Raw genomic sequence first — 24,475 nt, 5'->3', positions numbered from 1 at the left:
TTCCCCTCCCACTGACACGCCCCCCTCTGTCCTCCCACTGACACGCCCCCTTCCTTCCCCTTCTGTTCCACTGACACACCCCTTCTGCTCCTCCCACTGACACGCCCCCCCATCTGTCCTCCCACTGACATGCCCCCCCATCTGTCCTCCCACTGACACGCCCCCCCATCTGTCCTCCCACTGACACGCCCCCCATATGTCCTCCCGCTGACACGCCCCCCATCTGTCCTCCCACTGACACGCCCCCCCTTCTGTCCTCCCACTGACACGCCCCCTTCCTTCCCCCTCCGTCCTCCCACTGACACGCCCCCTTCCTTCACCCTCTGTCCTCCCACTGACACGCCCCCTTCCTTCCCCCTCTGTCCTCCCACTGACACGCCCCCTTCCTTCCCCCTCTGTCCTCCCACTGACACGCCCCCTTCCTTCCCCCTCTGTCCTCCCACTGACACGCCCCCTTCCTTCCCCATCCTTCCCCCTCCGTCCTCCCACTGACACGCCCCCTTTCTTCCCCCTCTGTCCCACTGACACGCCCCCTTCCTTCCCCCTCTGTCCTCCCACTGACACGCCCCCTTCCTTCCCCCTCCGTCCTCCCACTGACACGCCCCCTTTCTTCCCCCTCTGTCCCACTGACACGCCCCCTTTCTTCCCCCTCTGTCCCACTGACACGCCCCCTTTCTTCCCCCTCTGTCCTCCCACTGACACGCCCCCTTCCTTCCCCCTCTGTCCTCCCACTGACACTCCCCCTTCCTTCCCCATCCTTCCCCCTCCGTCCTCCCACTGACACGCCCCCTTTCTTCCCCCTCTGTCCCACTGACACGCCCCCTTTCTTCCCCCTCTGTCCCACTGACACGCCCCCTTCCTTCCCCTCCCACTGACACGCCCCCCTCTGTCCTCCCACTGACACGCCCCCTTCCTTCCCCTTCTGTTCCACTGACACACCCCTTCTGCTCCTCCCACTGACACGCCCCCCCCCATCTGTCCTCCCACTGACATGCCCCCCCCATCTGTCCTCCCACTGACACGCCCCCCATCTGTCCTCCCACTGACACGCCCCCCCCATCTGTCCTCCCGCTGACACGCCCCCCCCATCTGTCCTCCCACTGACACGCCCCCCCTTCTGTCCTCCCACTGACACGCCCCCTTCCTTCACCCTCTGTCCTCCCACTGACACGCCCCCTTCCTTCACCCTCTGTCCTCCCACTGACACTCCCCCTTCCTTCACCATCTGTCCTCCCACTGACACGCCCCCTTCCTTCCCCCTCTGTCCTCCCACTGACACGCCCCCTTCCTTCCCCCTCTGTCCTCCCACTGACACGCCCCCTTCCTTCCCCCTCTGTCCTCCCACTGACACGCCCCCTTCCTTCCCCATCCTTCCCCCTCCGTCCTCCCACTGACACGCCCCCTTTCTTCCCCCTCTGTCCCACTGACACGCCCCCTTTCTTCCCCCTCTGTCCCACTGACACGCCCCCTTCCTTCCCCTTCTGCTCCTCCCACTGACACGCCCCTTCTGCTCCTCCCACTGACACGCCCCCTCTGTCCTCCCACTGACATGCCCCCTTCCTTCCCCTTCTGTTCCACTGACACACCCCTTCTGCTCCTCCCACTGACACGCCCCCCTCTGTCCTCCCACTGACACGCCCCCCCCCTCTGTCCTCCCACTGACACGCCCCCCCCTGTCCTCCCACTGACACGCCCCCCCCATCTGTCCTCCCACTGACACGCCCCCCCCATCTGTCCTCCCACTGACACGCCCCCCCCATCTGTCCTCCCACTGACACGCCCCCCTTCTGTCCTCCCACTGCCATGCCCCCCCTTCTGTCCTCCCACTGCCACGCCCCCCCTTCTGTCCTCCCACTGCCACGCCCCCCCATTCCGTCCTCCCACTGCCACGCCCCCCCCATTCCGTCCTCCCACTGACACGCCCCCTTCTGTCCTCCCACTGACACGCCCCCTGTCCGCCCCCTGTCCTCCCACTGACACGCCCCCCCTGTCCTCCCACTGACACGCGCCCCCCTGTCCTCCCACTGACACGCCCCCCCTGTCCTCCCACTGACACGCCCCCCCCTGTCCTCCCACTGACACGCCCCCCCTGTCCTCCCACTGACACGCCCCCCCTGTCCTCCCACTGACACGCCCCCCCTGTCCCACTGACACGCCCCCCCCCTGTCCCACTGACACGCTCCCCTTCCTCCCCCTCTGTCCTCTCACTGACACGCCCCCCTTCCTCCCCGTTTGTCCTCTCACTGACACGCCCCCCTTTCCTCCCCCTCTGTCCTCCCACTGACATGCCCCCTTTCCTCCCCCTCTGTCCTCCCACTGACACGCCCCCCTTTCCTCCCCCTCTGTCCTCCCACTGACACGCCCCCTTTCCTCCCCCTCTGTCCTCCCACTGACACGCCCCCCCTTTCCTCCCCCTCTGTCCTCCCACTGACACGCCCCCTTTCCTCCCCCTCTGTCCTCTCACTGACACGCCCCCTTTCCTCCCCCTCTGTCCTCTCACTGACACGCCCCCCTTCCTCCCCCTCTGTCCTCTCACTGACACGCCCCCCTTTCCTCCCCCTCTGTCCTCCCACTGACACGCCCCCCTTTCCTCCCCCTCTGTCCTCCCACTGACACGCCCCCCTTTCCTCCCCCTCTGTCCTCCCACTGACACGCCCCCCTTTCCTCCCCCTCTGTCCTCCCACTGACATGCCCCCTTCCTAAATCTTGTCTGGAGCAGCTGTCTCCTTGCTGGCTGTGTTGTCAGGAAGGGGGTGTGTCCTGTCCCCACCTTTGTAGCTGAGATCACATGGGAGGAGCTCCACCCTTTAGATGTCCAGTATAGAGGGGCCCCTCCCTGAATACTGGGCACCATCCTACCCAGAGCTGTCCAGCCCCTCCCCAGGTGCTGTGTCCTCCCAGCCTGGAATGTAGTGCGGGTAACACTATGTATAAGCCTCGTGTGTGTCTGCCGGCTGTGTTGTGCTTCAGGTTTCCATGGTGGTTGTCAATATACATGAGAGATCTGCAACAATGTAACGTGTGAGAATTCTGCAAACCCCTCCCACCGTTCTACCGCATGGGAGGGGCTACTGACTGTCGTGTTCAGGGGATAAATATATAATACTAATGATAAAGAACAAGAAGGTTTGAAGAATATATATATATATATATATATATATATATATATATATATATATATATATATACATATACATACAGTGAGGAAAATAAGTATTTGAACACCCTGCTATTTTGCAAGTTCTCCCACTTGGAAATCATGGAGGGGTCTGAAATTGTCATCGTAGGTGCATGTCCACTGTGAGAGACATAATCAAAAAAAATAAATTCCAGAAATCACAATTTATGATTTTTTAACTATTTATTTGTATGATACAGCTGCAAATAAGTATTTGAACACCTGTCTATCAGCTAGAATTCTGACCCTCAAAGACCTGTTAGTCTGCCTTTAAAATGTCCACCTCCACTCCATTTATTATCCTAAATTAGATGCACCTGTTTGAGGTCATTAGCTGCATAAAGACAACTGTCCACCCCATACAATCAGTAAGAATCCAACTACTAACATGGCCAAGACCAAAGAGCTGTCCAAAGACACTAGAGACAAATTTGTACACCTCCACAAGGCTGGAAAGGGCTACGGGGAAATTGCCAAGCAGCTTGGTGAAAAAAGGTCCACTGTTGGAGCAATCATTAGAAAATGGAAGAAGCTAAACATGACTGTCAATCTCCCTCGGACTGGGGCTCCATGCAAAATCTCACCTCGTGGGGTCTCAATGATCCTAAGAAAGGTGAGAAATCAGCCCAGGACTACACGGGAGGAGCTGGTCAATGACCTGAAAAGAGCTGGGACCACCGTTTCCAAGGTTACTGTTGGTAATACACTAAGACGTCATGGTTTGAAATCATGCATGGCACGGAAGGTTCCCCTGCTTAAACCAGCACATGTCAAGGCCCGTCTTAAGTTTGCCAATGACCATTTGGATGATCCAGAGGAGTCATGGGAGAAAGTCATGTGGTCAGATGAGACCAAAATAGAACTTTTTGGTCATAATTCCACTAACCGTGTTTGGAGGAAGAAGAATGATGAGTACCATCCCAAGAACACCATTCCTACTGTGAAGCATGGGGGTGGTAGCATCATGCTTTGGGGGTGTTTTTCTTCACATGGGACAGGGCGACTGCACTGTATTAAGGAGAGGATGACCGGGGCCATGTATTGCGAGATTTTGGGCAACAACCTCCTTCCCTCAGTTAGAGCTTTGAAGATGGGTCGAGGCTGGGTCTTCCAACATGACAATGACCCGAAGCACACAGCCAGGATAACCAAGGAGTGGCTCTGTAAGAAGCATATCAAGGTTCTGGCGTGGCCTAGCCAGTCTCCAGACCTAAACCCAATAGAGAATCTTTGGAGGGAGCTCAAACTCCGTGTTTCTCAGCGACAGCCCAGAAACCTGACTGATCTAGAGAAGATCTGTGTGGAGGAGTGGGCCAAAATCCCTCCTCCAGTGTGTGCAAAGCTGGTGAAAAACTACAAGAAACGTTTGACCGCTGTAATTGCAAAGAAAGCCTACTGTACCAAATATTAACATTGATTTTCTCAGGTGTTCAAATACTTATTTGCAGCTGTATCATACAAATAAATAGTTAAAAAATCATAAATTGTGATTTCTGGAATTTTTTTTTTGATTATGTCTCTCACAGTGGACATGCACCTACGATAACAATTTCAGACCCCTCCATGATTTCCAAGTGGGAGAACTTGCAAAATAGCAGGGTGTTCAAATACTTATTTTCCTCACTGTATATATAATAAAAAAAGACTAGAAAGTTGGGGGGAGGGGTGTGTATATATAGAGTGCTCCTTGCCTTCTTACCTATAATGTAGATCTGACCCTCCTTCTTTTTGTCTTTAATTCATATATATATATATATATATATATATATATATATATATATATATATATATATATACAAATAAAATACGAGAGGGGTTAGGAGGCTCTATATGAAGAAAGGAGGTAATGGGGGATTTATATATATATATATATATATATATATATTTTCCATACAATAATACATCTTTATTTAGAGCTTCCCAACCCTCTCATATTTTAATGTATAACTTTTTTCTAGTTATACTTTTTATTTTTCTATAATAAGATATATTGACATCTAATAGTCTTCTATTTTATATATTTATTGTCTCTCTAGTCGTTTATATATAAATAAACACACACACCCCCTCTAACCCCATTGTTCTTTATTTTATATATATATATATATGTATGTGTGTCCTCTTGTCTTTAACAAAAAAACAAACAAAAAAATAAATAAATATAATAATAAAAGAGAAGAGGTTTAGGGTAATAAAAAATTATATATATATTTTTTTTATTACCCTAAACCTCTTACATTGTTTTACTAATAAATAATAAAAAAAAATTATATATATATATATATATATATATATATATATATATATATATATATATATATATATATATATATATATATATATATATATATATATATATATATATAATGAATGAGAAGAGGTTTATATGTCCATATAAGTAATACAACATAAAAAATAAATCTATTATATTTTTTATGTTTTATTGCTTATATGGACATTGAAACCTCTCATTTATTATTCCTTTATAATTATATTTTATCCTCTAGTATGTGTGTGTGTGTATATATATGTGTGTGTGTGTATATATATATATATATATATATATATATATATATATAATATTTTATTTAAATTTATTTATTTTTTATTAATATATATGGACATTTAATTATCTATAATATATACTGTGTGTATATAATTTTTTTTAAATGTTTTATTATATGGACATTGAAACCTCTCATTTATTATTTGTGTGTGTGTGTGTGTGTATATAAAATTGTATTTATCCTCTAGTTTTTATATATATATATATATATATATATATATATATATATATATATATATATATATATATATATATATATATATATATATATATTTATTTATCCTCTAGTTTATATATATATATATATATATATATATATATATATATATATATATATATATATATATATAAAATATTATATTCTTTTTAATTTTCTTTTTTTTTTATTAATATATATGGACATTTAAATATCTATAATATATATACTGTGTGTATATAAAATATTTTTTTTAAATGTTTTATTATATGGACATCGAAACCTCTCATTTATTATTAGTGTGTGTGTGTGTGTATATATATATATATATATATATATATATATATATATATATATATATATTTTATTCATACTATTTCATTAATTTAATTTTTTAATTAAATTATATGGACCATCTGTATTATATACTGTGTGTGTGAATATCATTTTATTTTTATTTTTTTGACACTCTAGTCTTATATATATATATATATATATATATATATTAATTATATAGACCTCCTAACATTCTTCTTCGTCTTCCTTATTACATGATTATTGTTAATATTATGGTGTGTGTGTGTGTATAATATATATATATATATATATATATATATATATATATATATATATATCTCTATCTCTCTCACACACACACGTATGTGGACCTCTGACCCTCTTGCCTGTAATGAATAGATATATATATGGACTTCCTGTTTTCTCCTTCATACACTCTGACCCCTGTGGATTGCACTGTTAGTAAAGCTTTGCTCAGACTGCTGACACTCTATAATCCTGTATAATGATAATAGATGGGGATGCAGTGTGTATAGAATCCTCCATGCGTCCTCCTCATCCTCCTCCTCCTCCTCTGTCCTCGGTCCTCCTCGGTCCTCCTCCTCCTCCTCCTCCTCCTCTCTCTGCTCCCGGGATCTGTAGTCACCTATCTGTGGTCCAGGATTGTTTGTTTGGAGTCAGCGGCCCCTCTCCCGAGCACCTCTCTCTGATGAATAGGGATTTGTTCTCCCCGCACATGCGCACTCTTCCTCCTCCCCCCCCTCCTCCTCCTCCCCCCCCCCCATCAGGTCTGCCAGATGGTGTCCCTCAGCCTCTAGTCAGTTTCTCACGTTGCTGCGGGACAGACTGTGCTGAGATGAGCGTGTGGAATGAATGGAGCCTGCGAGCGCTCAGGTACCTTCTGAGGTTTGTTTACCGTGCGATGGAAACAATGGTGGTGGGGTGGGGGGTGGCTTGGGAATGGTCCAGGGACGGATGGATGTCAGGAACATCAGGGGGGGGGGGTGATGAGGACGCGGAACGCTGCAAAACCTTGGTGTGAAGAACCGTCATTTGGGGATGTTTTGTGTTCTATTTGCTACTTTGTATCTTCATTCATCTCCAGTACGTTGTGTCCTTGGTGGACTGCAGTGTGCCGGATACTACCGAGCAACCGGATCCTCTGAGGATGTGTGGTGTGTGCGGATGGGCTCATCGTCCTCGTCCTCGTCCTCCTCATCCTCCTCATCCGATGTCTGGAGGTGTGTGAGATCTTCAACACCATCCCAGCTCCTCGCTGATCCTTCCGGAGATTCTCATTCATCATTCAAGTCTTAGAAAGCAAATCCTTCGGCTGCTTGTCGGAATTCTAATGTACATGTGTGTGGAGCTGGATCTAACGTTGTTACATTGTTACGGATTTCTGGTGTCATGTATAGGATGTATATAGTGTAGTGTGGTGTATACCTTGTATATGGTGTAGTGTTTAGTGTGGCATACATTATAGTGTGGTGTATACATTCTATTGGGTATAGAGTACAGTGTGTAGTGCATAGTATATAGTGTGGTGTATAGATTAGATTATATATTGTATACAGTGTGGTGTATACCTTTTTTTTATATATGGTATAGTGTGGTGTATAGATTATATATTGTGTATAGTGTAGTGTGGTGTATACCTTATATATGGTATAGTGTGGTGTATAGAGTGTGGTGTATACCTTTTTATATATGATATAGTGTGGTGTATACCTTTTTATATATGGTATAGTGTGGTGTATACCTTTTTATATATGGTATAGTGTGGTGTATACCTTTTTATATATGGTATAGTGTGGTGTATACCTTTTTATATATAGTATAGTGTGGTGTATACCTTTTTATATATGGTATAGTGTGGTGTATACCTTTTTATATATGGTATAGTGTGGTGTATACCTTTTTATATATGGTATAGTGTGGTGTATACCTTTTTATATATGGTATAGTGTGGTGTATACCTTTTTTATATATGGTATAGTGCGGTGTATACCTTTTTATATATAGTATAGTGTGGTGTATACCTTTTTATATATGGTATAGTGTGGTGTGGTGTATACCTTTTTATATATAGTATAGTGTGGTGTATTCCTTTTATATATGGTATAGTGTGGTGTATACCTTTTTATATATAGTATAGTGTGGTGTATACCTTTTTATATATGGTATAGTGTGGTGTATACCTTTTTATATATGGTATAGTGTGGTGTATACCTTTTTATATATAGTATAGTGTGGTGTGGTGTATACCTTTTTATATATAGTATAGTGTGGTGTATACCTTTTTATATATGGTATAGTGTGGTGTGGTGTATACCTTTTTATATATAGTGTGGTGTATTCCTTTTATATATGGTATAGTGTGGTGTATAGATTATATATCGTGTAGTGTGTTGTATACCTTTTTTATATACGGTATAGTGTTGCTCATGCTGTGTAAGGAAAGTTTGCCCCCCCCCCCCAGGTTGTGGGATGTTGTTAAGCGATCATCGTTTCCCTGCGACGTTCTCTAATTATGACTGACGGAAGGTGTGAACCTCCATGTATGTGCTGGGTGACTGACGCCGCGCCAGCCGCACAATCCTGGTGAACTTTCGCTTTCTTTGGGTTGTGTTGTCGTTGATTAGTGTGTGTGTGTGTGTGTCGGAGTGAATAACTGATGACGTTTCCTGTCTCCTGTATGGTTGAAGGCGGACGTCGTCGTATTGTATCCCTGGATGTGCGTGCTTTATCCTGCAATGGTACTACATGATGTCTGTGTTGTGTTTTGTGTATGGTGTGTTTTGTGTAGATGGAGGTGTATGTTGTGTTTTGTGTAGATGGAGGTGAATGTTGTGTTTTGTGTAGATGGAGGTGTATGTTGTGTTTTGTGTAGACAGGGGTCCATGTTGTGTTTTGTGCAGATGGGGGGGGGGGGGGGGGGTGTATGTTTGTATTTTGTTTGGGGTCTGTATTGTGTTTTATATAAATGAGTTTGGGCTGTGTAGATGGGGGTCTGTGTTTTTGTGTAGTTGGGGTATATGTTGTGTTTTTGTGTAGATGGGGGTCCGTGTTGTATTTTGTATAAATTAGTTTGTGTTGTGTAGATGGGGTCTGTGTTGTGTTTTGTGTTGATGGGGTTTGTTCTGTGGGGTTTAGTGTAGATGGGGGGGGAGGGGGGGGTCTGTGTTGTGTTTTGTGTAGATGTGGGGTCTGTGTTGTGGTGTTTTTGTGTAGATGGAGGTCTGTGTTGTGTTTTGTCGGGGTCTGTGTTGTGTTTTGTGTAGATGTGGGGTCTGTGTTGTGGTGTTTTTGTGTAGATGGAGGTCTGTGTTGTGTTTTGTCGGGGTCTGTGTTGTATTTTGTATAAATTAGTTTGTGTTGTGTAGATGGGGTTTGTTCTGTGGTTTCGTGTGTAGATGGGGGGGGCGGTCTGTGTTGTGTTTTGTGTAGATGGGGGTCTGTGTTGTGTTTTTGTGTAGATTGAGGTGTATGTTGAGTTTTGTGTAGATGGGGTCAATGTTGGGGTCTGTGTTGTGTTTTTGTGTAGATGGGGTTTGTTTTGTATATATGGGGGTGTGTGTTTTGTATGAATAAGTTTGTGTTGTGTAGATGGGGTCTGTGTTGTGTTTTTGTGTAGATTGCGTCTGTGTTGTGTAGATGGAGGTGTATGTTTTGTGTAGATGGAGGTGTATGTTGTGTTTTGTGTAGATGGAGGTGTATGTTGTGTTTTGTGTAGATGGAGGTGTATGTTGTGTTTTGTGTAGATGGAGGTGTATGTTGTGTTTTGTGTAGATGGAGGTGTGTGTTGTGTTTTGTGTAGATGGAGGTGTGTGTTGTGTTTTGTGTAGATGGAGGTGTGTGTTGTGTTTTGTGTAGATGGGGTGTGTTTTGTGTAGATGGGGTGTGTTTTGTGTAGATGGAGGTGTATTTTGTGTAGATGGAGGTGTATGTTGTGTAGATGGAGGTGTGTTTTGTGTAGATGGAGGTGTGTTTTGTGTTTTGTGTGTAGATGGGTGTATGTTGTGTTTTGTGTAGATGGAGGTGTATGTTGTGTTTTGTGTAGATGGAGGTGTATGTTGTGTTTTGTGTAGATGGAGGTGTATGTTGTGTTTTGTGTAGATGGAGGTGTATGTTGTGTTTTGTGTTGATGGAGGTGTATGTTGTGTTTTGTGTAGATGGCGGTGTATGTTGTGTTTTGTGTAGATGGAGGTGTATGTTGTGTTTTGTGTAGATGGAGGTGTATGTTGTGTTTTGTGTAGATGGAGGTGTATGTTGTGTTTTGTGTAGATGGGTGTGTTTTTGTGTAGATGGAGGTGTATGTTGTGTTTTGTGTAGATGGGGTGTGTGTTGTGTAGATGGGGTCTGTGTTGTGTTTTTGTGTAGATGGAGGTGTATGTTGTGTTTTGTGTAGATGGAGGTGTATGTTGTGTTTTGTGTAGATGGAGGTGTATGTTGTGTTTTGTGTAGATGGAGGTGTATGTTGTGTTTTGTGTAGATGGGTGTGTTTTTGTGTAGATGGAGGTGTATGTTGTGTTTTGTGTAGATGGGGTGTGTGTTGTGTAGATGGGGTCTGTGTTGTGTTTTTGTGTAGATGGAGGTGTATGTTGTGTTTTGTGTAGATGGAGGTGTATGTTGTGTTTTGTGTAGCTGAAGGTGTATGTTGTGGGGGTTTATATTGTACCTATGTGTAGTTATCACATGTTGTGTAATGATGGTGATGTCCCCCCTCCCCCTCTCTCTCTCTCGGAATGGATCTGCTCTGTAGTGACTCCATGAAACATTTAGGGAGATTGCTCTGTAGAACGTCTTGTTTCCCTCCAGAGATGAATAATTAGTGGCACTGTGTTGGGAGCGGGCGAAGTTTAATCAGTTACACCGGAATGTGTCACGGGGGGGGGGGGGGGGGGATACAAATCACACACAGAGATCCCGGTCAGCCTCTTAGAAGAGTGCAGAGAAGGATCCTCATCCAGGTATGTGAAGGAGGATCTGACCCTCGGGACGGGTGAGCACATTGCTCCTCTTTTGGTCCTGTAATGGGAACTTCCTATGACCACCAACGTCTCCAGTGATGGGGAACTGGATTCCGAGTTCCGTGTCTTGGATCTCAATTGGATGGACAGGAAACCTGTCAGTGAATTCTAAAATCTGTGTCTTGGATGTTCATTGGTTAGAAGGGGAACCTGTCGGTGCATTCTGGGATCTGTGTATTATTTGGACGGGGAACCTGTCAGTGAATTCTGAGACCCGTGTCTTGAATCTCCATTGGTTGGACGGGGAACCTGTTGGTGGATTCTGAGATCTGTGTCTTGGTTGGACGGGGGAACCTGTCAGTGAATTCTGAGATTCGTGTCTTGGATCTCGAGTGGTTAGACGGGGGAACCTGTCAGTGGATTGTGAGATCCGTGTCTTGGTTGGACGGGGAACCTGTCGGTGGATTCTGAGACCCGTGTCTTGGATCTCCATTGGGTTGGATGGGGAACCTGTCGGTGGATTCTGAGACCCGTGTCTTGGATCTCCATTGGGTTGGACGGGGAACCTGTCAGTGGATTCTGAGATCCGTGTCTTGGATCTCCATTGGGTTGGATGGGGAACCTGTCAGTGGATTCGGAGATCCGTGTCTTGAATCTCCATTGGTTGGACGGGGAACCTGTTGGTGGATTCTGAGATCTGTGTCTTGGTTGGACGGGGGAACCTGTCAGTGGATTCTGAGATCAGTGTCTTGGATCTCCATTGGGTTGGATGGGGAACCTGTCAGTGGATTCGGAGATCCGTGTCTTGGATCTCCATTGGGTTGGATGGGGAACCTGTCAGTGGATTCTGAGATCCGTGTCTTGGTTGGACGGGGAACCTGTCAGTGGATTCTGAGATCCGTGTCTTGGTTGGACGGGGAACCTGTCAGTGGATTCTGAGATCTGTGTCTTGGTTGGACGGGGGAACCTGTCAGTGGATTCTGAGATCCGTGTCTTGGATCTCCATTGGGTTGGATGGGGAACCTGTCAGTGGATTCGGAGATCCGTGTCTTGGATCTCCATTGGGTTGGATGGGGAACCTGTCAGTGGATTCTGAGATCCGTGTCTTGGTTGGACGGGGAACCTGTCAGTGGATTCTGAGACTCGTGTCTTGGTTGGACGAGGAACCTGTCGGTGGATTCTAAAACCTGTGTCTTGGACGTGTTGTATTTTCATTCTCTGTTTAGAGAGATTGAGATGTGAACACGGTTGGAAACAACGTAATGTCTTCATCCTCCGTAGATCAGGTCTGGTCCTTCGGAGGTTGGCTGATGTTGTAGACCAGTGATGGAGAACTACAAGATGTTTTGGAACTACATTTCCCATGATGCTCAACTACAATGCAGAGTGCAGGAGCATCATGGGAAATGTAGTTCCAAAACATCTGGGGTGCCGAGGTTCTCCATCACTGTTGTAGACCAAACCTGGTGATGATCTTCATCTTCTATTCTATTTCCTCGTGTCGAATAATTTTTGATATCGGCAGATAGATTTTTATCTGCGTTCATTTGCACACACACAGCCAATATTTTTTATTTCTTTGCTACGTTGGTGCCACAAAAGACGGATCCCGGAACTGATGATTTGTCCCGTTTTTTAACATTTTGTGATCTTGTCACACATTGGGGGTTAATTTACTGAAGGAGTAGAACGGATCTTCAGTGAATTAAGAAAATGCAGAGAATACTTAAACCATATTCAGCACTTCGGAAGATTTACCCCCTTCATGGGCAAAACGTTTTTTGCTTTTTGGCACTGCGCTACGTTACTGGCTATTGCGACGCTGTACCAAATATACACTATATTGTCAAAAGTATTGGGACGCCTGCGTTTACACTCACATGAACTTTAATGGCATCCCAGTCTTAGTCCGTAGGGTTCAATATTGAGTTGGCCCCGCCCTTTGCAGCTATAACAGCTTCAGCTCTTCTGGCAAGGCTGGCCTGCACAGAGTCCTGACCACAACCCGATAGAACACCTATTAGAGCGGAGACTTCAGCTCTTCTGGGAAGACCATCCACAAGGTTTAGGAGGGTGTCTATGGGAATGTTTTGACCATTCTTCCAGAAGAGCGTTTGTGAGGTCAGACCTTGATGTTAGATAAGAAGGCCTGGCTCACAGTCTCCACTCTAATTCATCCCAAAGGTGTTCTATCAGGTTGAGGTCAGGACTCTGTGCAGGCCGGTCAAGTCCCCCCCACCCCAAACTCACTCACCCATGTCTTTATGGACCTTGCTTTGTACACTGGTGCGCAGTCATGTTGGAACAGGAAGGGGCCGTCCCCCAAACTCCTCCCACAAAGTTGGGAGCATGAAATTGTCTAAAATGTCTTGGTACGCTGACGCCTTAAGAGTTCCCTTCCCTGGAACTAAGGGGCCAAGTCCAACCTCTGAAGAACAACCCCCACCCCATAATCTCCCTCCACCAAATGGTTTGGACCAGTGCACAAATGAAGGTCCATTAAGACATGGATGAGTGAGTTTGGGGTGGAGGAACTTGGCTTGGCTCCTTAGTTCCAGTGAAGGGAACTCTTAAGACGTCAGCATACCAAGACATTTTAGACAATTTCACGCTCCCAACTTTGTGGGAGGAGTTTGGGGACGACCCCTTCCTGTTCCATCATGACTGCCCACCAGTGTACAAAGCAAGGTCCATAAAGACTCGGATGAGAAGGTCTGTCTCGGAGTCTCCGCTCTAATTCATCCCAAAGGTGTTCTATCAGGTTGAGGTCAGGACTCTGTGCAGGCCAGTCAAGTTCCTCCACCCCAAACTCGCTCTTCCATGTCTTTATGGACCTTGCATTGTACACTGGTGGGCAGTCATGTTGGAAGAGACAGGGGCCGTCCCCCAAACTCCTCCCACAAAGTTGGGAGCATGAAATTGTCCAAAATGTCTCTTGGTATGAAGACGTCTTAAGAGTTCCCTTCACTGGAACTAAGAGGCCAGTCAAGTTCCTCCACCCCAAACTCGCTCATCCATGTCTTTATGGACCTTGCTTTGTGCACTGGTCCAAACCATTTGGTGGAGGGCGGATTATGGTGTGGGGGTTGTTCTTCAGGGCTTGGCCCCTTAGTTCCAGTGAAGGGAACTCTTAAGGCGTCAGCGTACCAAGACATTTTGGACAATTTTATGCTCCCAACTTTGTGGGAGGAGTTTGAGGACGGCCCCTTCCTGTTCAAGCATGACTGCACACCAGTGCACAAAGCAAGGTCCATAAAGACGTGGATGAGAAGGTCTGTCTCGGAGTCTCGGCTCTTATTCATCCCAAAGGTGTTCTATCAGGACTGTGTGCAGGCCAGTCAAGTTCCTCCACCCCAAACTCACTCATCCTTGTCTTTATGGACCTTGCTTTGTGCACTGGTGGGCAGTCATGTTGGAACAGGGAGGGGCTGTCCCCAAAACTCCTCCCACAACGTTGGGAGCATGAAATTGTCCAAAATGTCTCTTGGTATAAGAGTTCCCTTCGCTGGAACTAAGGGGCCAAGCCAAGTTCCTCCACCCCAAACTCGCTCATCCATGTCTTTATGGACCTCGCTTTGTGCACTGGTGGGCAGTCATGTTGGATCAGGAAGGGGGGCCGCCCCCAAACTCCCAAGAAGAGCGATCGAAAAAAATGAAATCTTCACTTTTATTCTGGAAACCTTTTCAGCAACAATAATGTGATAATGATCGTTAATTGCAACATATGGCGTCCGCAACGCTGGGATTGTTTTGGCCTTATGTTCCTTCAAATGGCACATCCATCTTCCATTTCTTTTTTTTTTTTCTTGAGTTCCAGGGACCTAGTGTGGTCAGTCTTAGAAAAAATGTTTTTTGCTTCTTCTAAAGCGTCTTTCAATTCTTAACCACTTAAGGACCGCCTCATGTACATATACGTCAGCAGAATGGCACAGGCAGGCACATCAACGTATATATACTGCTTGACGTGGGTCGGGGGTCCGATCGGGACCCCCCCCCGGTACATGCGGCGGTCCCAGTGGCTTCAGGAGCGATCCGGGATGACGGCGCGGCTATTCGTTTATAGCCGCTCCGTCGCGATCGCTCCCCAGAGCTGAAGAACGGGGAGAGCCGTATGTAAACACAGCTTCCCCGTGCTTCACTGTGGCGGCGCATCGATCGAGTGATCCCTTTATAGGGAGACACGATCGATGATGTCAGACCTACAGCCACACCCCCCTACAGTTGTAAACACACACTAGGTGAACCCCAACTCCTACAGCGCCCCCTGTGTTTAACTCCCAAACTGCAACTGTCATTTTCACAATAAACAATGCAATTTAAATACATTTTTTGCTGTGACAATGACAATGGTCCCAAAAATGTGTCAAAATTGTCCGAAGTGTCCGCCATAATGTCGCAGTCACGAAAAAAATCGCTGATCGCCGCCATTAGTAGTGTAAAAAAAAAAAAAAAAAAAAAAAAAACTATCCCCTATTTTGTAAACACTATAAATTTTGCGTAAACCAACCGATAAACGATTATTGCGATTTTTTTTTTTTACCAAAAATAGGTAGAAGAATACGTATCGGCCTAAACTGAGGAAAAAAAAATGTTATATATGTTTTTGGGGGATATTTATTATAGCAAAAAGTAAAAAATATTGCATTTTTTTCAAAATTGTCGCTCTATTTTTGTTTATAGCGCAAAAAATAAAAACCGCAGAGGTGATCAAATACCACCAAAAGAAAACTCTATTTGTGGGAAAAAAGGACGCCAATTTTGTTTGGGAGCCACGTCGCACGACCGCGCAATTGTCTGTTAAAGCGACGCAGTCCCGAACTGTAAAAACCCCTTGGGTCTTTAGGCAGCATTTTGGTCCGGGGCTTAAGTGGTTAAAACGATAAAAGATACTTAATCCATGTCTTTATGGACCTTTTTCTTTTTTTTATATATATATTTTTTTTTTTATTACGTAATTTTTTTTTTTTTTATTGCCTTTTAGTGTAAATATGAGATGTGAAGTCTTTATGACCCCCAGATCTCATTAAAGAGCACCTGTCATGCTTTTTTTCTATTACAAGGGATGTCTACATTCCTTTTAATTAGGAATAAAAGTGATCACATTTTTATTTATATTTTACCACTTAAGGACCGCCTCCTGCACACTTATGTCGGCAGAATGGCACGGCTGGGCACAAGCACGTATAGGTACGTCCTGTGCTAGTACCCAGCCGTGGGTGCGCGCCCGCGACCCGGTCCGAAGCTCCGGGACCCGCGGACCCGATCGCCGCTGGAGTCCCGCGATCGCTCCCCGGAGCTGAAGAACGAGGGGAGCTGCGTGTAAACACAGCTTCCCCGTTCTTCACTGTGGCGGCGGCTGCATCGATCGTGTGATCCCTTTTATAGGGAAACACAATCAATGACGTCACACCTACAGCCACACCCCCCTACAGTTGTAAATACACTTCAGGTCACACATAACCCCATCAGCGCCCCCTTGTGGTTCACTCCCAATCTGCAATTGTCATTTTCACAATAAACGATGCATTTTTATAGCATTTTTTGCTGTGAAAATGACAATGATCCCAAAAATGTGTCAGAAGTGTCCACCATAATGTCGCGGTCACGAACGAACGCTGATCACCGTCATTAGTAGTAAAAAAAATTTTTACTACTTTATAAAACTTTTTATAAAACTATCCCCTATTTTGTAAACGCTATAAATTTTGCGCAAACCAATCGATAAACGCTTATTGCGATTTTAAATTTTTTTTTACCAAAAATAGGTAGAAGAATACGTATCGGCCTAAACTGAGGAAAAAAAAATGTTTTTTTTAATATATATTTTTGGGGGATATTTATTCTAGCAAAAAGTAAAAAATATTGCATTTTTTTCAAAATTGTCGCTCTATTTTTGTTTATAGCGCAAAAAATAAAAACCGCAGAGGTGATCAAATACCACCAAAAGAAAGCTCTATTTGTGGGGAAATAAAAGGACGCCAATTTTGTTTGGGAGCCACGTCGCACGACCGCGCAATTGTCTGTTAAAGCGACGCAGTGCCGAATCGCAAAAACTGGCCGGGTCCTTTAGCTGCATTTTGGTCCGGGTCTTAAGTGGTTAAAGGGACAGTGTAAAAATAAAAAATATAAAAATTAAGATAAATAAGAATAGAAAAAAAATAAATGTTTCACTTTTTTCCCCAGACACCGTGTGTATGTGTATGTGTGTATGTATATATATATAATTTCCCCCATACACACACATGCAATATATTGCATGTGTGTGCATGGGAAAAAATAAATAAATATATATATATATATATATAAATAGTGTGTGTTTGTGTAAAATATATATATATATTCTATTCTATTATATTCTCTTTCTGCTATAAAACATCCAATGGAAAAAAAAGTATCAAAATCAATTTTTTTCTATCTATATAAAAAAAATGCAGAGGTGATCAAATACCACCAACAGAAAGCTCTATTTTGCCATGATTGGTCGCAGTGATCACTTGGTTCAAATGGGTTGTGATTGGCCCCCTTTCTGTACAATGTGATCACTGTGACCAATCACAGCTAGCAACACAATTGATGGCACGAAAAGAGAACCATCTATTGTTTACAAATTGTCACGTGATCTGCTGTGATTGGTCACAGCGATCTCATGGTACAAATGGGCTGTGATTGGCCCCCTTTTTATACAATGTGATCACTGTGACCAATCACAGCTAGAAACACAATTGATGGCACAAAAAGAGAGCCATCTATTGTTTACAAATTGTCACGTGATCTGCTGTGATTGGTCACAGAGATCACATGGTAAGGGCAACGGGCCGGTACACTGATCAGTCATTGGCTGCGTCCTATAACCTCCGCCCTCGTTGATGAAAGTCCCGCCCAGCTGTCATTTTGCTATAGGCCGGACGGGAACTCGTTAAAACAATCCCCGGTGATCCTGCCATGCAGATCTGTCGGGCTCTTCCTGGTGCTGGGGTGACCTTGCTATGTTCTCACGTCTGACAACTTCAATCGGGGGAGGGGAGGGGGGGGTTGTGTCTAAATCTGCTTAAATTTTTGTTTTTTTCGGATGATTCGACTTCTCAAATGTATTTAAAAAAAAAGGAACCCGGGTCGGTGGGACTTGTGTGCGTTTCCTGTACCTGGAAGCGACGTCCTGATCTCATATCGGCGGCGTCATTTGTATTCAGTAGAAGGGACGGGAACAGCTTGTGGTCCTTGGGATGAACATAATTGGTTGGAGGAATTGGCCACCGTTCTGGCAGAGCGCCGTCTCATGTCTGTGGGTATCCGGCATTGTGTAAGTGACAACCCCGACCTCCGCAGACACTCTTCTCTAATCTAATAGAGCCGTACATCTCTGTATGTGATCTATGGAGGGGGGGTCGTAGTGTGTGTGATCTATGGGGGGGGGTCGTAGTGTGTGATCTATAGGGAGGGGGGTCGTAGTGTGTGATCTATGGGGGGGGGTCGTAGTGTGTGTTCTATGGAGGGGGGTCGTAGTGTGTGTGTGATCTATAGGGAGGGGGGTCGTAGTGTGTGATCTATGGGGGGGGGGTTGTAGTATGTGATCTATGGAGGGGGGCTCGTAGTGTGTGATTAATGGAGGGGGGTCATTTTTATCTTTTTTTTTGTACACAAAACTTTCTTTTGGTGGTATTTAATCACCACTGGGGTTTTATTTTATGCTAAATAAACAAACAAAAAAAAAACACATAGTTTGTTATAAAATTTTGCAAAGAGGTAATTTTTCTCCTTCACGTAGGGGCACTGATGGGGGGGGCACAGATTGGGACCGATGTCCCTGTAACAGAAGCGGGTTACCGGCTATATTCTTTTCTCTCTTAATAATAATAATAAATATAATTTATATATATATATATATATATATATATATATATATATATATATATATATATATATAAATATATTTTTCTTTTATTATTATTAATAAAAGAAAAATAAAAGTTAAAAAATAAAAGAAATATATATATATACTTTTAATAATAAAAAAATATATGTTTATTATATATATATATATATATATATATACTTTTAATAATAAAAAAATATATGTTTATTAAATATATATTTATTATTTTATATATATATATAATTAAAATAAGAAAATATATAATAATAAATATTTTTTTTCTTTTAATAATAAATATTTTATATATATAATATATATATATATATATATATATGTGTATGTGTGTGTGTATATATATATATATATATATATATATATATATATATATATATATATATATATATATATATATATATATATATATATATATATATATATATATATAATATTATTAAAAGAAAAAATATATATATTATATATTTTCTTATTTTAATAATATATATATTTATTATTTTTCTTATTTTAATAATTATTAATATGTGTGTGTGTGTGTGTATGTGTATATGTGTGTATATATATATATATATATATATATATATATATATATATATATATATATATATATATATATATATATATAATATATATAATATATACACACATACATACATACAATCTCTTAGCTGGCTCATCGGTTGCATTGTCAGGTTTGCGTCCTCTCCTTCCCTTTTTTCTTTTCTTTGCAGATTCCATATTAGTATAACGAGCCATTAGCTGAATGAAGCCGCCATCTGAGCTCCGGTCTCCGGGGTGCTGTTTTAATTTACTAGTTTCTCTGAAGCCTGACCCTGAACGTTAATCCCTCGCCGACTGCCCCACCGTAGATCTACTGCTACGGGGCAGCCATTCAGTGCAGAATCACTAATATATATATATATACACATACACATACACATACACACACACACACACACACACACACACACTTCTGCACTTCCGGGTAGGGGGGCGCGCATGCCGCTTCTGCTGTGATTAGTCAGAGCACAAGCCGGCCAATGGATGTCCACCGATACCCGCTGATGGTCGAGGAGAGACACAGAATGGAGCTCTGCCTACGGAAACAAGGCAGAGCTCCGTCCTGACAGCTTGGGGGGGTTCTGGATTTTCTTTCCCGGCAAAGAACACCCCTTAGTAAAAGCACCACACTGTACACAACATAAACACTGGGTATGGAACACATTTAGCCCTTTGATCGCCCTACCTAGATGTTTAACCAGATGAGTGATGGAAGAATTAAGGGCGCCGCTCATGCGTCGGTAGATCCTCGACCGCTGGTAATGCCGGTGACTTGTCCTCAATGTTCCCCTATGGGGGAAGTTCCTCCACTGACTGCGCAGGCGCAAACTTCCCGACGGAAATCCCCGAACCTCGCCCGGCATCCAGGCTCATTCTTTAACATCCCCGTGGATTGGAGGATGTTAAAAAAAGAGCCAGGAGGCCGAGCGAGCGTAGCGAGCCGTCCGAGCGCAGCGAGGACGTGAGGCCGACTGGCCACTTTCCTCTAAGTCCACGTCGCCCTGGATGCCGGCCGCCGTTCGGGGATTTCCGTCAGCAAGTTTGCACCTGGGCAGTGCTTGAAGGAACTCTCCCGATGGCTGGAACCATCTCAGCGCATCAGTTCGCGCATGCGCTGGAACTTCCGTGATACCTGGAACCAGCACGGCAGATCACCGGCAGGGAAAGAGCTTGTCTCGGCTCCGTGAAATACCAATAAAGAAAATAAGAAATCCCCAAGTGCCACACATCACACACAACCCGCCTGTATTGGAAGAGAGAGCAGCCTCAGCCCAGACTCCCTCCAGGTCGTACCCCAACGCGTTTCTCCCATGACTAAGCCCCGTGAGTGGGACGAAACATGTTGGTGGGCAAGGCCTGGAGGGAGGACTGTGCTGACTCTGTGCTCTTACCTCCTACACAGGGGGTTTTGTGTGATGTGCAGCACTTGGGATTTTCTTCTTTACTTTATCGGTAATTTATAGTCCCGAGGTATGCCGGGGTTTCTGTCTCTGGAAGTCGTTTCCGAAGGTAAACTTTCTGGATATACAATCTGTAGATCACCCTTCCTCCAGATCTCTAGTTCTCCTTTCCCTGTCATTACAATGTATGTTCCCTTTCCATAGCGGTCTACATTGAGGATCTCCAGCCCTTGCACGCGCCGTCTCCTGTAAATTCTCTCCTGGTAATGAATTACATTGTATATATGTTCCTCCCCGGCTTTGTCTTTGTAGAACATCGAATGCCGTTCCTCCTACACTCCCATCTATCAGTATCTTTCAGCAGGACACATTCTCTTCTAGGAAGCTGAAACCAATGTACTCTGAGAATCGGCATTTTGCTATTTTATTGTCTTTTGAAGGTCATCGTGTCCGAGAGAATTTTTAATTTCTGATGTCCTTGCATTCGGATTTTTCTTTCTGCTGTGTAATCGGAGGGCTGCTTTGGTGTATGAAGGACGGCTTCCAGAATTTGGTAAAACGTTTGCCTAGGTCTGGGATCTCCAAACGACGGTCAGCGGGGTCACGTCGGGCCCACTAGGAGATTTAATCTGGTGTCCTATCCTGAGAGATCAGGGGGGACTCTGATGGGGACCCTGATACAAGGGGGGACTCTGATGTAAGGGAGGGATTCTGAGGATTTTGATGGGGACCCTGATGCAAGGGGGAGTCTGATGGGGACCCTGATGCAAGGGGGGAGTCTGATGGGGACCCTGATGCAAGGGGGTAGTCTGATGGGGACCCTGATGCAAGGGGGGAGTCTGATGGGGACCCTGATGCAAGGGGGGAGTCTGATGGGGACCCTGATGCAAGGGGGGAGTCTGTTGGGGACCCTGATGTAAGGGAGGGATTCTGATGGGGACCCTGATGTATGCATGCGACTCTGATGGGGACCCCGATGTAAGGGGGGTGCTCTGAGAACTTTTATGGGGACCCTGATGCAAGGGGGGACTCTGATGGGGACCCTGATGTAAGGGGGGGGACTCTGGTGAGGGCCCTGATGTTAGGGGTGGGTTGACGACTCTGATGGAGACCCTGATAGGGATCCTGATGTAAGGGGGGTGCTCTGAGAACTTTTATGGGGACCCTGGTGCAAGGGGGAAGGCTGATGGGGACCCCAATGTAAGGGGGGGGGACTCTGGTGAGGACCCTGTTGTTAGGGGTGGGTTGACGACTCTGATGGAGATCCTGATGGGGATCCTGATGTAAGGAGGGTGCTCTGAGGACTTTTAGGGGGAAGGCTGATGGGGACCCTGATGTAAGGGGGGGTGACGACTCTGATGGGGACACTGATGTAAGAGGGGCTTTGATGGGGTGGGGGGACTTCTCATAGAAAAAGGGGACTCTGATGTAAATGGGGGGGGGGGGGTTGTGGGAGGCGCTCTTATGTGAATTGGCACTCTGATGTAAAGTGGAGGTTCGGATGTGATGGGGAGGCTTCTGGTCTGAATTGGGGATGTGATGTGAAGGTGGGACTCGGATGTGTGTGGGAGGGGGGTGTCTGTGATGTAATAATGCAACTCTGATGTGTAGGGGGGGGGGGGGTGCTCTGACTTGAAGATGGTATGTGTAGGGGGGTCTGTGATGTCAAGAGGGAGGGGTGTTTGATTGTGATGTGAATAATATGAAAGGTGTGGCCCTCGTACTGGAGGGACCCCGCCCTCGGTCACCATCTTCCCAAGTAGTAAAGTGAGGATACAGACGACAACCTTAAATCTTCAGTAAGCGGTGGCGGCTGTAATATTTGTACCTCGGGTGTTTTTCATATATGGGAGGCGAGGTCAAAGGGTTAAAAATTATCCCACAATCTCGGGATCTGCTGATAACTCTGATTTGAAACCAATGAATGCTTCATTCGTACTATAGCTCCTCCCTCCCTCAGTTGTAGGCGGAAAAGGCGGGCTCTGCAATGTAAACACTATACTGTTTACATGTGTGATTGTTGTGGTTGGTCATTACAGACACACACACAGTGTACAGAGTCAATCTGAGCGGCTCTGTACCATGTGTACAGAGCCGCTCGGATTGACTCTGTACATGGCGAAATTTGAGCTGTCTGCTGACCTCTCAGTTCACAGCCATAAATGGGCGCTCTGGCTGGCGGAGGGCGTCGCTGGCCGTACCGCTTATAAACTGAGCCGCAGAAATAAGCGTCCACCCAGAATAAACGGGGGTAGATAAGTGGTTGAAGGGTAAGTTCTTGGTCCAGCAGTTCAGTAGAAGGTCCTCACTCTGGGGTCTGTTCTTGTACCCTGTATGGGTCACAGTGCCTTCCCTGTATTCCTCTATGGTCCTTTCCTCTTGTCCTCCCTCCCCCCACCCACCTGTCACTGTTTTGCATGGAATATACTCTTTCATAAGCTGGCGGTTTATCCCATCTAGTGAGCCGGGGCTGCGTTTTCCATACTTGCAAACTCGTCCCGTGTCCGGTCACAGCCGGGAGGGATATGTGACTTGTATCCGTTTTTCATGATGAAGATGCAGATTTCCTTTTTTTTAACCACTTCGGCAGCTAAAGGACCCGGACAGTTTTTGCGATTCGGCACTGCGTCGCTTTAACTGACAATTGCGCGGTCGTGCGACGTTGCTTCCAAACAGAATTGGCGTCCTTTTTTTCCCACAAATAGAGCTTTCTTTTGGTGGTATTTGATCACCTCTGCGGTTTTTATTTTTTGCGCTATAAACAAAAAAAGAGCGACAATTTTGAAAAAAATGCAATATTTTTTACTTTTTTCTATAATAAATATCCCCCAAAAATATATAAAAAAAACATTTTCTTTCCTCAGTTTAGACCGATGCGTATTCTACATATTTTTGGTAAAAAAAATCGCAATAAGCGTTTATCGATTGGTTTGCGCAAAATGTATAGCGTTTTCAAAATATTGCATTTTTATAAATTTTTTTTTTTTTTTTTTACTACTAATGGCGGCGATCAGCGATTTTTTTTCGTGACTGCGACGTTATGGCAGACACATCGGACAATTTTGACACATTTTTGGGACCATTGTCATTTTCACAGCAAAAAATGCATTGTTTACTGTGAAAATGACAATTGCCGTTTGGGAGTTAACCACAAGGGGGCGCTGAAGGGGTTATGAGTGACGTCATTTGTGTTTCTAACTGTAGGGGGGCCTACAGGATTGGGGGCCACTTTAGGGGTGCGCGGTATACGCGGGAGCGCGTTATACCGCGATAAATACGGGATTTATTTGTATCATTTATAATTTTTCTTCCACTTCACAATTATGTGACACTTTGTGTCTCTCACATAAAATCCCAATAAAATACATTTACGTTTTTGGTTGTAACATGAGAAGATGTGGGACATTTCAAGGGGT

At 44.7% G+C, this 24,475-nt stretch overlaps 1 protein-coding gene across 6 annotated transcripts in view; it reads left to right on the top strand.

Moving 5' to 3' along the window:
- Positions 1-7,034: 7,034 nt before the first annotated feature.
- Positions 7,035-24,475, top strand: part of LOC120913053 (spermatid perinuclear RNA binding protein) — a 219,559-nt gene continuing 202,118 nt past the window's right edge. For 4 of the 6 annotated variants that reach the window (XM_040322736.1, XM_040322734.1, XM_040322737.1 and 1 more), the window contains exon 1: positions 7,042-7,143. The gene's annotated coding sequence lies outside the window, so the exon portion shown is untranslated. Of the gene's footprint in view, positions 7,144-24,475 lie in introns of all 6 variants that reach the window. The other 2 variants (XM_040322733.1, XM_040322732.1) reach the window with 2 other exon arrangements.

The sequence above is a fragment of the Rana temporaria genome, chromosome 9 (assembly GCF_905171775.1).
Source record: "Rana temporaria chromosome 9, aRanTem1.1, whole genome shotgun sequence".
NCBI lineage: Eukaryota > Metazoa > Chordata > Amphibia > Anura > Ranidae > Rana > Rana temporaria.
Note: the sequence above shows the minus strand (reverse complement) of the source record. Positions and strands in the feature narration are given on the sequence as shown.